This window comes from Dasypus novemcinctus, chromosome 11 (assembly GCF_030445035.2).
Source record: "Dasypus novemcinctus isolate mDasNov1 chromosome 11, mDasNov1.1.hap2, whole genome shotgun sequence".
Classification (NCBI taxonomy): Eukaryota; Metazoa; Chordata; class Mammalia; order Cingulata; family Dasypodidae; genus Dasypus; species Dasypus novemcinctus.
This window is the reverse complement of record NC_080683.1, coordinates 100,576,084-100,588,148: the sequence shown is the minus strand read 5'-3', so window position 1 is coordinate 100,588,148 and position 12,065 is coordinate 100,576,084. Positions and strand designations below refer to the sequence as shown.

Sequence of the window (12,065 nt, the reverse complement as noted above, 5' to 3'; positions counted from 1 at the left end):
TCTGGCCACGTGACATAAGGAAGGCTCACACAGCTAAAACCCAGGGAAGAGATGAACCATTCCGCCTGATAGCTTATGGGTTTGCCTAATAGCTTACAGCTGATCTTGGGAAGAGAGCCGAGACTGATATAGGAAGCCCAGAGAGACAAGCTCTGTGCCAGGAGAGAGGACTTTGACTTAAGCAAGAAGCCTCAAGAGGCTGGGCCCATGGTGCCTCAAAAGGAAGAGGAAGCCCTGAGGGGAAGGCAGAGACCAGCCAGAGATCAGTGACCACCTTGCTTCAACATGTGGCAACTGACTTTGGTGAGAAAGCAACCTTCAGTTGGACTGTTGGCGGCTTTGGGACTGTATACTTTTACCCCAAATAAATACCCTTTATAAAGCCAACAGATTTCTGATACTTTGTATCAGCAGCCCTTTGGCAGACTGATGGAGACATAAATATGAACTTTTGGCCAATGATTCAGATCCTTTTAGTTTAATTTTACAATTCATATTTGTAGTTTTTTGTTAAAATATGAAAATCAGTTTGCATTTTAAAGACAGTTATCAAATAACAACAGAAAGAAATCCCCAAAGTATGCAGCAAAGGAAACCCATGATCAGAGTCCGTTTTGGTAACTGACAGTTGACTGCACTGTATTTATTTCTATAAAGTAAGGATCATAAATAAGCATTTTACTGTATAATTTTTACTTTCCCCTTTAAAGCTATAATTAAGATTTGGTGACCTTCATCAAGCTGTCCCAGCTAGGTACACCTCAGCCTGAATATCCTTTTAGCTCAGCAACTGTTAAATGATCAGGCACTTTTCATCCATCTGCCATAACAATGACCTCTTTCGAATTTTTTATAAGCTTTGGGTATTTTCTTTTTATAGCCTTGCCAACATAATCATATTACATCCTGACACCAGGCAGTGTAAATTAATTCCTCTTCTTTCTTATGCACCATGCCACAGAAAAGAACCAGATTTTTCACTTTGATTAAATTGTGAAATGGGGATGAAAAATGAGGCCTATTGGCAAAACTTTATCTCACCTGTGTCAGCCTGGAGACTGACCGTGGATATGAAGTGAATTAGCTGCTTCCTAAGATTATTTTTGGAGAGAAAGGGAAATAAAAGGAGTGTGGGGGGTGAGAGTATAGGTAGAATATTTACCTAATATTAATGTTATGCCAGATGAACTATGACATTGTTTCCCAAACTTGCCTGATCTAAAGGATCACCTAGAAAGCCCGTTAACAAAACAGATTCCAGTGCTTTTCCTAGAGCTTCCAATTCAGCAAGCCTGACACCTAGGTTTTACAAGGACCCTAGGCAGTTCTTGTGGTCATACAAATTTGGCAATAACTGAATAACCTTGAGAATAACTCTGAAGTAAAGACCAGGTGAGATTTTCCTCCATTGTACTCCAACAATAAATGAGGAGGGGATCCCCACACATTATGTTGCTTCCATGCTACCAGTATGTATCATCAAAAGAATGGACTATCTGCTGGTGTTTAAATTATCAAAGTATAGTGATGTATAGAAACAGCCTTAGTGCTACCTAGTCAGCCATTTTCAAACCTTACTAAAAATGTCCTTGTAGTAAAATATTAAATTAAATCATGTAATTGGCTTTGTCCAGATCTGCCCTGTCAGGACATACGCTGCAGCCTGGCTAGATCAGGTGTGCCCTGGGCCTTCTGATCTTTCCCTTTGTTATGGGCTGAATTGTGTCACCCAGAAAAATATGTTCCAATCCTACTGTATCTTTAGGTCCCATGAATGAGACCTTATTTGGGAATATGGTTTTTGAAGACATAATTAAATAAAATGATGCCAAACTGGATTGGGGCAGGGGACGAGGTGGGGGGGGGGCTTTAAGGAAAGGAATTTGGGCACAGAGACAGAAACAGGGGAGAAGGCCATGGGGAGACAGAAGGCAGAGATTGGAGAGATGTGTCTATAAGCCAAAGAATGCCAACAAGCCAGCAAACTCCAGAAACTAGAAGAGGCAAGGAAGGATTGTCTCCTATAGGTTTTAGAGGGAGCATAGCACTGCTGACACCTTCATTTTGGACTTCTTTTCTCCAGAAGCAGGTGACCATACATTTCTACTGTTTTAAGCCATCTAATTTGTGCTACTTTGTTATGGCAGCCCTAGGAAACTAAGTCACCTTTTGATAGCCAAGCCTGAAGTTCCCTAAGAAATCAGTTTAATATGGTGTTCTAGATGAGAGGCAAGAACAAATAGGTTCTAAATGTGGACAGAAGACAGGAGGTGTTCAATGAACGCTTCCTGAAATGAACTTTGTGTCCACTCAACACGGTGCAGCCCACACCAAACACACATACTCTGTGTGGATTGGAAGCTTATGCTGCAGGACCTGATAAAAGTGCTCCCCTGACACTGTGAGCATTGCCACATTTGTATCCTAGGCTAGCAACATGTCTGAACCAAGAAAGGCCTTTCAAGTCATCCTGCCACTCTGTCCATCTCACATCAGAGTTTTCATTCTTATCCTCTGACATTTGATTAAGGGTGCTAAAGAATTATGGTATGGAAAAATTCCCCCAAATCCATCACAATTAAAAGCATTGAAGAGAATAATAAAAAGTTGAATGGGTTTGCAATAACCTAAAAACTACTGTAATAATTGACAATTCTCAAATGTTGTTTCCAGCATGGATATACTTAAAAATAGCAGAAAGAACTACTCACTGGAACTTGTTTACTCTGGAGAGTCAGTCAGCTTGAGAGACCAAAACATCCTGCATGGTACTGACTAACATTTCTGTCTGGATCTATCAAAGAGTTTGTTAAAAATGGACCAAGGTAGAAGGCAAGGAGGTCTCCTTCAATTCAGCTAGTATTTTTTAGACATCATGTGTAGACATTCACCTTCAGAATAAAAAATAATCAGAGGCAGTCTTCTGAAATGTGGTCAATTTAAAGCAGCTCTTTGTAACAGCATAAGTGCTGAGAATAAATCTATGAAAACAATGAAATGAGGGAGGCAGCGCATGATCATTGGCAAAGAACCAAACTGTTTAATGGTGATATTTCCACATATTAATTCATGGAAAAGGTGTGTCTGGAGATGGGAAAAAGGACTTCTGAATGGTCAGCATTTTATCTTAAGGCCAATGTGGGGTTTTGGAGTCAAACAAATCTCTGTTCCCAGCACCACCAATTGTGTAACAATGGACAGATCCTTAACCTGAGCCTTAATTTCCTTATCTGAGAAGGGGATAATAATAATCACCTCGGAGGGTTAAGAGGGCTAGTATTCAGCCTAACACCAATTTTAGGCCTCTGGTCTGTTCTGGTTGGCCCTTTTCTGTGTCCTATAGGTTGTTCAACAACTTTCATTTCAGCTATGGTTGTTCCGTAAATGGCTGGAGCAGAGGCGGAGGTGGTAGTAGCAGGAGCTGTTGCTAATAGTAGCAGAGTAGCTCAACCAGAGACACAATGCTATTGCCATAAAACCTTCAATACGATTAAAAATCCTATATAGCAAATGCCTTTCCCTAGTCCCCCGTCATGTAATGTTCCCTCAATAACTAAAGTATTTACTAATTTGCTACTTGCCTTGTCAGTAGGAACAAAGATTTTTATAATTGTGTTGCTAGCAATTAAGCTGTTAGTTGTCAACTCTTTGACTCTACTTACCTTAAACACAACCCTGCTGAAAACAAACCATTTAAATTTCCTAATCATTCATGAAAAATAGCCAGGAACTAAGGTGGAAAGCAATGATTCAAGCATATTCTAATCTACTTATCAGCACTTAAAAGCCAATTTATTTCATTTTTAGACTGAAATAGACTAGGCATATCCATGTACGATAACCTCAAAAATTGGAATTTTCAAAGCTAGATGGATATTTTATTCAAAATGTTTTACTTGTACTCAAAAGTATGCTTAAGAATAATTTTAATCAGTATCTATATGATAGCTCTTGCTTCACTTGGATGAAGAGTGTTCTGGTTCAAATTACTCTCATGTGAGAAGGCAGTTGTCCCTGGGCCAAGCTACATACCCTACCCTAGAGCACTGAGGTTTCAGAAAACCTCAAGGCCTTACATGCTGGGGCCCGCTGCTCTCTGACAGGCATCATCCATCACAGGTTGCAAAAAGGAGTGCTCTGGCATTTTCTGAAGCCCCGTATCACAGGTGTGTGAATAATGAAAAATAATGCAAATGTTCACAGCCATTTTTATTCTACTTGCATATGTGGCTTTCCCTAGCAAATCCTCTTGTCAACCATGAAGAAAAGCTTAGCAAAGGTGTGTACCTCCTGTTAATTCACAGTCTTTTTTTTCAAGTATTAATTGCCAAGAATTAAAATTCAAAACCTGTTTCCTGGTAAATTCTTAGTCAGATGCTTTATGTAGGCCAAAACATCATGTTTCTTTATCCAAGATAAGCTAACCCAGTCACAGCAGGATACTTTGAATATTTTTCTTTGCATAGACATTTGTTTTACTCAGGTCAAGTAGCTTGGGCATTGGGCTGCTGTGCTTACATGTGATTTAAACTCTTTTTAGGCTAAGATTCCTCTCTTTCTTTAAATCCTCTCTGTAACTTGGTTCCAGATTCATCTGGAAAACATAAGTTGGGTCATTCTTATCTCTATTTTTCACACACAAAGTAGTAATCACAGATCTAAGTAGAAACAATGTTTAGTCTTTTAAACTGCAGTTTTTCTGTATTACTTGCACTCTTGGCTCAATCTTCCCCTTTAAATTACCTTGGGGGTTACTCACATTTCACTTATAATAAATTAAGTGTATCGATGGAAACTTAAGATCCAGCTCCTAATTCTATCACTGTCTATGACTGGTAGCAAGTGACTAACTTTCATAACACATTCTTAATGACTTGTGAAGTTCAGGAGCTGCGTGACAATTACTGAATTCAGTGTGTCTTCTGAGTTTAAAAAAATGCATAACAAGGAGTTATGATTTAATAGGCTAATTTTAAAGACTGAAATGTAACATTTTGCAAAAGAGATTGCTATGTACATTTGACCTTGACCAAAGCATACTAAATTCCAGTTTCTTTTTCCTATTTTATAATTTAATAGTATTGATGTAAAGTCAAACTAATAAATGCTGTTTTTAAAAAATCCAAAAAAGTAAATTAAAAAATCAACAGTCCATGAGTAATTTGTAAAGATCTGAGACTTCTGGAACCATAAGGAAATTCAGTAATCAGCCAGTTAGTTTAAAAAAAGAAAAAAGAGCAGTCCTGATTTCAAATATGAGGCAACAGAGGCCAGATTTGTTGGTATGACTTGCTAATTTCATAATCAAGTTTAGACATTATGTCTCTGGAGAGCTGGGCCAGTACTTAACTCACTAGAATGGTGGTTTCTGAGGTTTTTTAAGGACCAGTTTTTAACATCCGATAACCCTGGACATCCCTCCATTCAATGGTGTTTGTAATTTGTTAAGGGAAAAGGCCAAGGCCAGTGGTGCGTGCATGGAAGAGGAAGTAAACCTTCTACTATTCCTCTATGAAGGCCAGGCTTTTCATGTGCTTGGGGAAAGATGTATGATTGTAAAGTATATTAGGGAGAGGCATGCCCTTGTATCTTAACCCTGAGCCTTGCTCAAAAGTCAGTCTGTGGGGAGCAGATGTGGTTCAAGCGGTTGAGCACCTGATTCCCACATGAGAGGTCCCAGGTTCAGTTCCCAGTACCTCCTTAAAAACAAAAAAACAACAAGCAAAACAAATGGAAAAATCACCTCAGGGGAGCTGATGTGGTTGCAGGCAGGCTTCTCACAAAGGAGGTCCTGCATTCAATCCCCAGCCCAGAATTTCAAAAAAAAAAAAAAAAAAAAAGTCAATCTGAACTCTTCCAAGCATTTAAGAAAAAAAATCACACACCTGCCTTAATTGGTAAAGCACTTTTGCTTAAGAGTAGATGGTTGGATGTGGTGGGGGCTCGATTGAGAATCCCACTTTTAGAACGATGAATTTCAGAACAATAAAAGTTACTAATCGTTCCTATTAAAAGTTTTATTCATTGGGGTCTGAATTGCATAACTGCCAAGACTCCTACCATGTGCTGAATTATTTATATAACAGGAGAGGAATTCTAGCCCTAGGTTCCAGAGAGACAGGACATGATTTTAGCAACTTTGCCTGTGGAAGGTACACAGGTCCCCGAAACAAGGTGGCAGGCTGGACACCAGAGAGAGAGCCAACCAATAGGGAGACCCTGTGAATGGGCACCACTGATGGACTCCAGTAGCAATCACAATGAATATCCATATGGTTTCCTATTTCTGCACTGTAATTCTTACGTTATCCTCAAGCCTTCAATAACATTTACTATGTACTACAACCATCTGAGTGGTACCTTTGCTTTGGGTATTAAAGGGGGGACTCTATGGATAATCTTAAAATGAGGCCGGAGAACTGCAGCAGCAAGAAACATTAGGAGACAGCAGGACACAGTGAACAGAGAGCAGCAGACAAGAAGAGATGACATGGAGCCATGTAGGATTTGATAATTCTTAGAAATATGAGGTGTGGGAGATTCAATATAGACTGTATATCCTGCCAGTGGCGGTTAGACCCAGGCTTACTGAGTTTCAGGTGCAGGATAACCCCTCAAGGTTGAAGAGCATGAGCACATAGAGTTAGAGAGTTTAGGTATCCGCTGATTAAGAAAATATATGGTAGACAAAAAGGTACTATGACAAATATTTTAAAGTAATTAATTCTTTTAAAATAACAAGCATAATCTATATACTTTTAAAAATGGTAGCATATACAAATATGTGACCGTATTTATTTAGACACAATTACATGGTTTTATGGAGCCCTGTAATAATTCTATGAAATCCTAGGACACCAGGATCCATACATTGGCAAACACACAGCCCCTATGTCTCCTGCCACAACCAGAGCCTCAGTGCATAAGCCTTCCTTTACTCACCTTTAATTCCCCTCTTCTTCCATTTAGAATTTTATTTTATTTATTTATTTGTCTTTATTTTTTTAATGTTACATTAAAAAAATATGAGGTTCCCCTATACCCCACCACCCCCTCACCCCACTCTTCCCCCCATAACAACAACCTCCTCCACCATCATGAGACATTCATTGCATTTGGTGAATACATCTCTGAGCACCACTGCACCTCATGGTCAGTGGTCCACATCATAGCCCACACTCTCCCACAGTCCACCCAGTGGGCCATGGGAGGACATACAATGTCCGGTACTGTCCCTGCAGCATCACCCAGGACAACTCTAAGTCCCCAAAACGCCCCCACATCACATCTCTTCCTCCCACTCCCTACCCCCAGCAGCCACCATGGCCACTTTCTCCACACCAATGCCACATTTTCTTTGCTTACTAATCACAATAGTTCATGAATAGAATATCAGTAAATCCACTCTAATCCATACTCTATTCCATTTAGAATTATAGACTATTCAAGCTAAAGACTTTTTTTTAGATCTTCTAATCCCCTCTGTTGGGCCTTAGAGATTTTAAGACTAATGAGAACTACAATTGTGCTAAGGACAATTCCAGGGGGCTTCAACAACATACCTGGAGAACAGACTGAAGATATCTCGCACTAGATTCCATCCACAGTCCCAAGTGTTCAGCCCAGAGCTCTGGAAGCAGTGAGAGCCACCATCACTTGAGGGCCTAGAGCTGACACATTAGTGGCATCCCCACCTCCACCCCCACCCCAAGGCCTTATCCAAGCTTCATGTGTGAAGACTATGCATAGTCACATGAGAGGGAATCAGTCTTGTGGGAAAAAATAGAAGAAAATCACTCCTGAAGGTTCTAAAATCATTTCAGTGGGGCTGGAATGGAAAAGCCTCCTTTAATTAGCAAATGCAATAAAGAGGTGACATTTAAAAACATATTAGGACACATTTCCATCATTCATTTGGTACATTAAATAGTGATACATTGTTCTTTTATGGTTGCCATTTTGAAATTTAATTGCTTTGGTTTAATTGGTTTAATCTGAAAAATGTCAATTCCATAATTACCTTCATGTTGTTTGAATCAGCTCCATTTTTTGAACTAGAGAAAACTGACTTCAGGAAGGGAAAAACAATTATGATACCAGGGGAAATCTTAAATAATTGGGGATTATTAAAGGTTACTATTATATATGATTGAAACAGTTTATTTTACAGGAGTAAAAGAAAAATTTCTTTTATCAATTATAAACAGTAATTTACCAAAGAAATAACTAAATATAAATTAGCTGAACTAGAATCACTTCCATTAATTTATGAATTTATTATTTTACTTGGAAAATATATTCGGAATGCCAATTACGTGTTAAGCAAAACAGTCATTTATCTGTTTTCATGGAATCTAATGGTTGAGAAATTTTTTATAAAAATAATCAAAACTACAGGGGCTCTGATAGAAACAAAAAAATGGTACAGACACTTTGGAAGACAGTTTGGCAGTTTCTTACGAAGTTAAACATAGGTTTACCATACGATCCAGCAATCACACTCCTCATTTACTTAAATGAGTTGAAAACTTCTGTCTATCCAAAAGCCTGCACAGTGATATTCATAGCAACTTTATTTATAATTGCCAAAATTTGGAAACAACCAAGATGCCCTTTAATATATGAATGGATAAACAAACCATGGAATATCCATACAATGGGATATTTTTCAGCGATAAAAATAAATGAACTCTCAAGTCACAAAAAAGATATGGAGGACCTTTAAATAGATATTGCTAAGTGAAAGAAATGAGTCTGAAAAGGCTATATACATATGATTGCAATTATATTAAATTCTGGATAAAGCAAAACTATAGAGATAGTAAAAAAAAATCATTAGTTGCCAGGAGTTCAGGCAGAGGAGGGAAGGGATGGATGGAGCATGGGACTTTTATGGAATTGGAATTATTCTGTATGATACAAGTAATGGTGGATAGATGACATTACACATTTGTCAAGGCCCATAGAACTATACAACACAAAGAGTAAACTCTAAGGTAAACTATAGAGTTAATAATAACAAGTCATTATTGGCTAATCTATTGTTACAAATCTATCACCCTAGGCGACAGATTTGGCCCAGTGGTTAGGGTGTCCATCTACCACATGGGAGGTCCGCGGTTCAAACCCCGGGGCCTCCTTGACCCATGTGGAGCTGGACCATATGCAGTGTTGATGCACACAAGGAGTGCCCTGCCACGCAGGGGTGTCCCCCGCGTAGGGGAGCCCTACACGCAAGGAGTGCACCCTGTAAGGAGAGTCACCACCCAGTGCGAAAGAAAGTGCAGCCTTCCCAGGAATGGCGCCGCACACACGGAGAGCTGACACAAGATGACGCAACAAAAAGAAACACAGATTCCCATGGCACTGACAACAACAGAAGCAGACAAAGAAGATGCATCAAATAGAGAACAAACAACCAGGATGGGTGGTGGGGGGAAGGGGAGAGAAATAAATAAATAAATAAAATAAATCTTTAAAAAAAACCAAATCACCCTAATGCAACACATTAGCAATAGGGGAAATCACAGGGTGTAGGGAAAGGGGCTACTATGAGAACTCTGAACTTTCTTCACAATCTTTTTTTAAAACACTCTAGAAATAGTCTATTAAAAAAAACAGAAAAAAACACAAATCTATGTAAATTACAAACTGTAGATGAAAAATTGCAAGGTGCTATGTTAAGCGAGTCTGCTGGGACCTGACTCATTGACTTATGAGTTGGGATATGAAGGATGAAAAAGAATTAGCAGTCAAGGAGACAGCAAAAGAACGTTTCATGCAGAAAAGAGGAGCATAGCACATCTCAGGAAATGAAAAGTACATCTCAGAAATGAAAGAGGAGGGCAGAGAAGAAGGGAGAAAATGCCACAAAAGAAAATGGATCAATGAGCATCGGCCTTAGGAGTATGTTCAGGAGTAGTCCATCCTAAGAGCAACAGGAAATCATTGAAGGATTTTATCAACAAAGTGATGATCAAAATTAAATTTTGGAAAGATCTCTTTGATGCCAAATGGAAAAGACTGGAAAAGGGAGTGAATCAGGAGGCCACTTGCAATAGTTCTAGGGAGAGAACATGATCACTCAGAGGGTAAAGTTTATGCCTTCTGTTATAGTTAACACTCTCATAAAAAGCTAGAGTGATTTATGTTTTTTTTTTCAAGTGACTTATTTTCACAGAATTATATGTGTCAGAGCTAAAAGAAAAACTGATAAAATAGAAGGTACATGTGCTTTGGAGTTAAATACTCTGGTTTGAACTTTTGGTTCCACTACTTACCAGCTTAGGGACCTTATGCAAGGCACTTTAGCTCTCTGAGCCTCAGTTTCCACATCAATGGTTTGTAGATACTATCACCTCCCAGAGTTGAGAGGACTAAGTGTGAGGCTATACGTGATACTCTTAGTATCTGGAAGGCCAGCTAGTAGTGAACCCCTGGAAAAATGAGTTGGTCTCTTCCCTTTATTTTAGAGATCTTCATCTTCCTTTCCAAACCTGTTCCTCCTGGATTTTTTCAGCGAACAGCACTACAATCTACCCAGTCACATAAATCAGAAATCTAGGAGGCACCCTCCTGGCTCACCCTCCATGACCAAGTCATATAAACTCTATTCTCAGTATCTCTTCAATCTGCCCACTGCTTTCTTCACTCTCATTCACTACTAGCTTCTTTGGATTCTGTTCTCCAGGAATTATCCTGCCTCGGTTTTATTGCCCTCCAGGCCATTCTTCACAATAGCCATGCACCTCAACTCTTGGATCACTTCCTTTCACACTAGGAAAAAGCCATTCACTTCTTTAACAGGACTATTAGCTCCGTTTATGACCTACACTCTGCTCACCCTCAGGTTTATCTCTGGCACTCCTCCCCTCTGTTCTGCTCCAGCAGTTGAAATGAACTACTCTCCAATCAAGTCTTCTAACTCTCAGACATACTTCCTTTCATGACCTGATCTAGGCCACCAATGTATGTGGTTCCCCCTGGCTGGAGCTCTGTCTCTTAAAGTTTCTCTTTGCCTCAAAATGTAGGCCTTGGCTCAAATACCACTTTGTCTAGTATGGGTTGTTTGATGCTTTTTATGGACCCCAGAAAATCATGTCCTTCGGACTACTCCATTCTTATAGGTATAAACCTTTGTAAGTGGAATCTTCTTTTGATTAGGTTGCTTCAGTAAGGTGTGACCAATGGTGGGTCTTAATCCTCTCACTGGAGTCCTTTATAAATGGGATGATTATGGAGAGAGAAACCCACAGAAGCACAAAGAGCAAAAGCCACAGAGCAGAGGGAGAAAGCCAAGGGAGCAAGGAGCTGAAACAGAACCCAGGAGAGAGGAAGCAAGAAGCTGAAACAACAAAACCTGGAAGAGAAGGGAGAGATCAGCAGATGCTTCCATGTCCTGGTCTTCAGGGAGAAAATGTCACTGATGATGCCTTGATTTGGACACATTCACAGCCTCAGAACTGTAAGTTTGCAAACTAATAAATTCCTACCGTAAAATTTCTAGTATATTGCTTTGGGCAGTTTTTAACATACTAAAACATCTGGGCAACATTTACCCTCCAGATGACTGGATCCCAAGTTTGTAGAACAGCTTCTAACACATATTTCGTTATTTGAAAGAAGTGAACAGTGAGTCAAATGAAGTCTAAAAAGTCTGACTATATTATCCAAGGTCACACAGGTTTGGGGGAGTTAGTTGTGGAAAGAAGCCCCAAATTTTCCAGTGTTCCTTTCCCCCTCACCATGCTGATCCCTGCCTTATTAATCTCAAGGGCACTATTAACTCTCTTCATTTAGCCTTAGACACATCCTCTTCAAGGGGTTTCAAATGTTACACATCGATACTATGGGTTATGATTCTTGTGACACTTTCCAATGCTCCTGCAGTATTTTCCATGCTAGGTACTGTTCTCTGTAATACTGTGAGCTCTTCTGAGACTAGGATCCAAATAAGGGTAGCTACCAAGAAAGAATTAACACAAGAAAAAGAAGACAGACCAAGATGATGATGGTTCTGCCATCCTGAGACATGGAATTTGAGAAAAGACATGGCTCTCGCTAAG

General features: G+C 39.5%; 1 protein-coding gene across 12 annotated transcripts in view; it reads right to left on the bottom strand.

Moving 5' to 3' along the window:
- FABP7 (fatty acid binding protein 7) overlaps positions 1-12,065 on the bottom strand; it is a 187,413-nt gene that overhangs the window by 81,290 nt on the left and 94,058 nt on the right. For 2 of the 12 annotated variants that reach the window (XM_058307354.2, XM_058307351.2), the window contains exon 4: positions 7,563-7,630. The exons of the other annotated variants lie outside the window; for them this stretch is intronic. The gene's annotated coding sequence lies outside the window, so the exon portion shown is untranslated. The remainder of the gene's footprint in view (positions 1-7,562; positions 7,631-12,065) is intronic. 12 annotated transcript variants of the gene reach the window in all.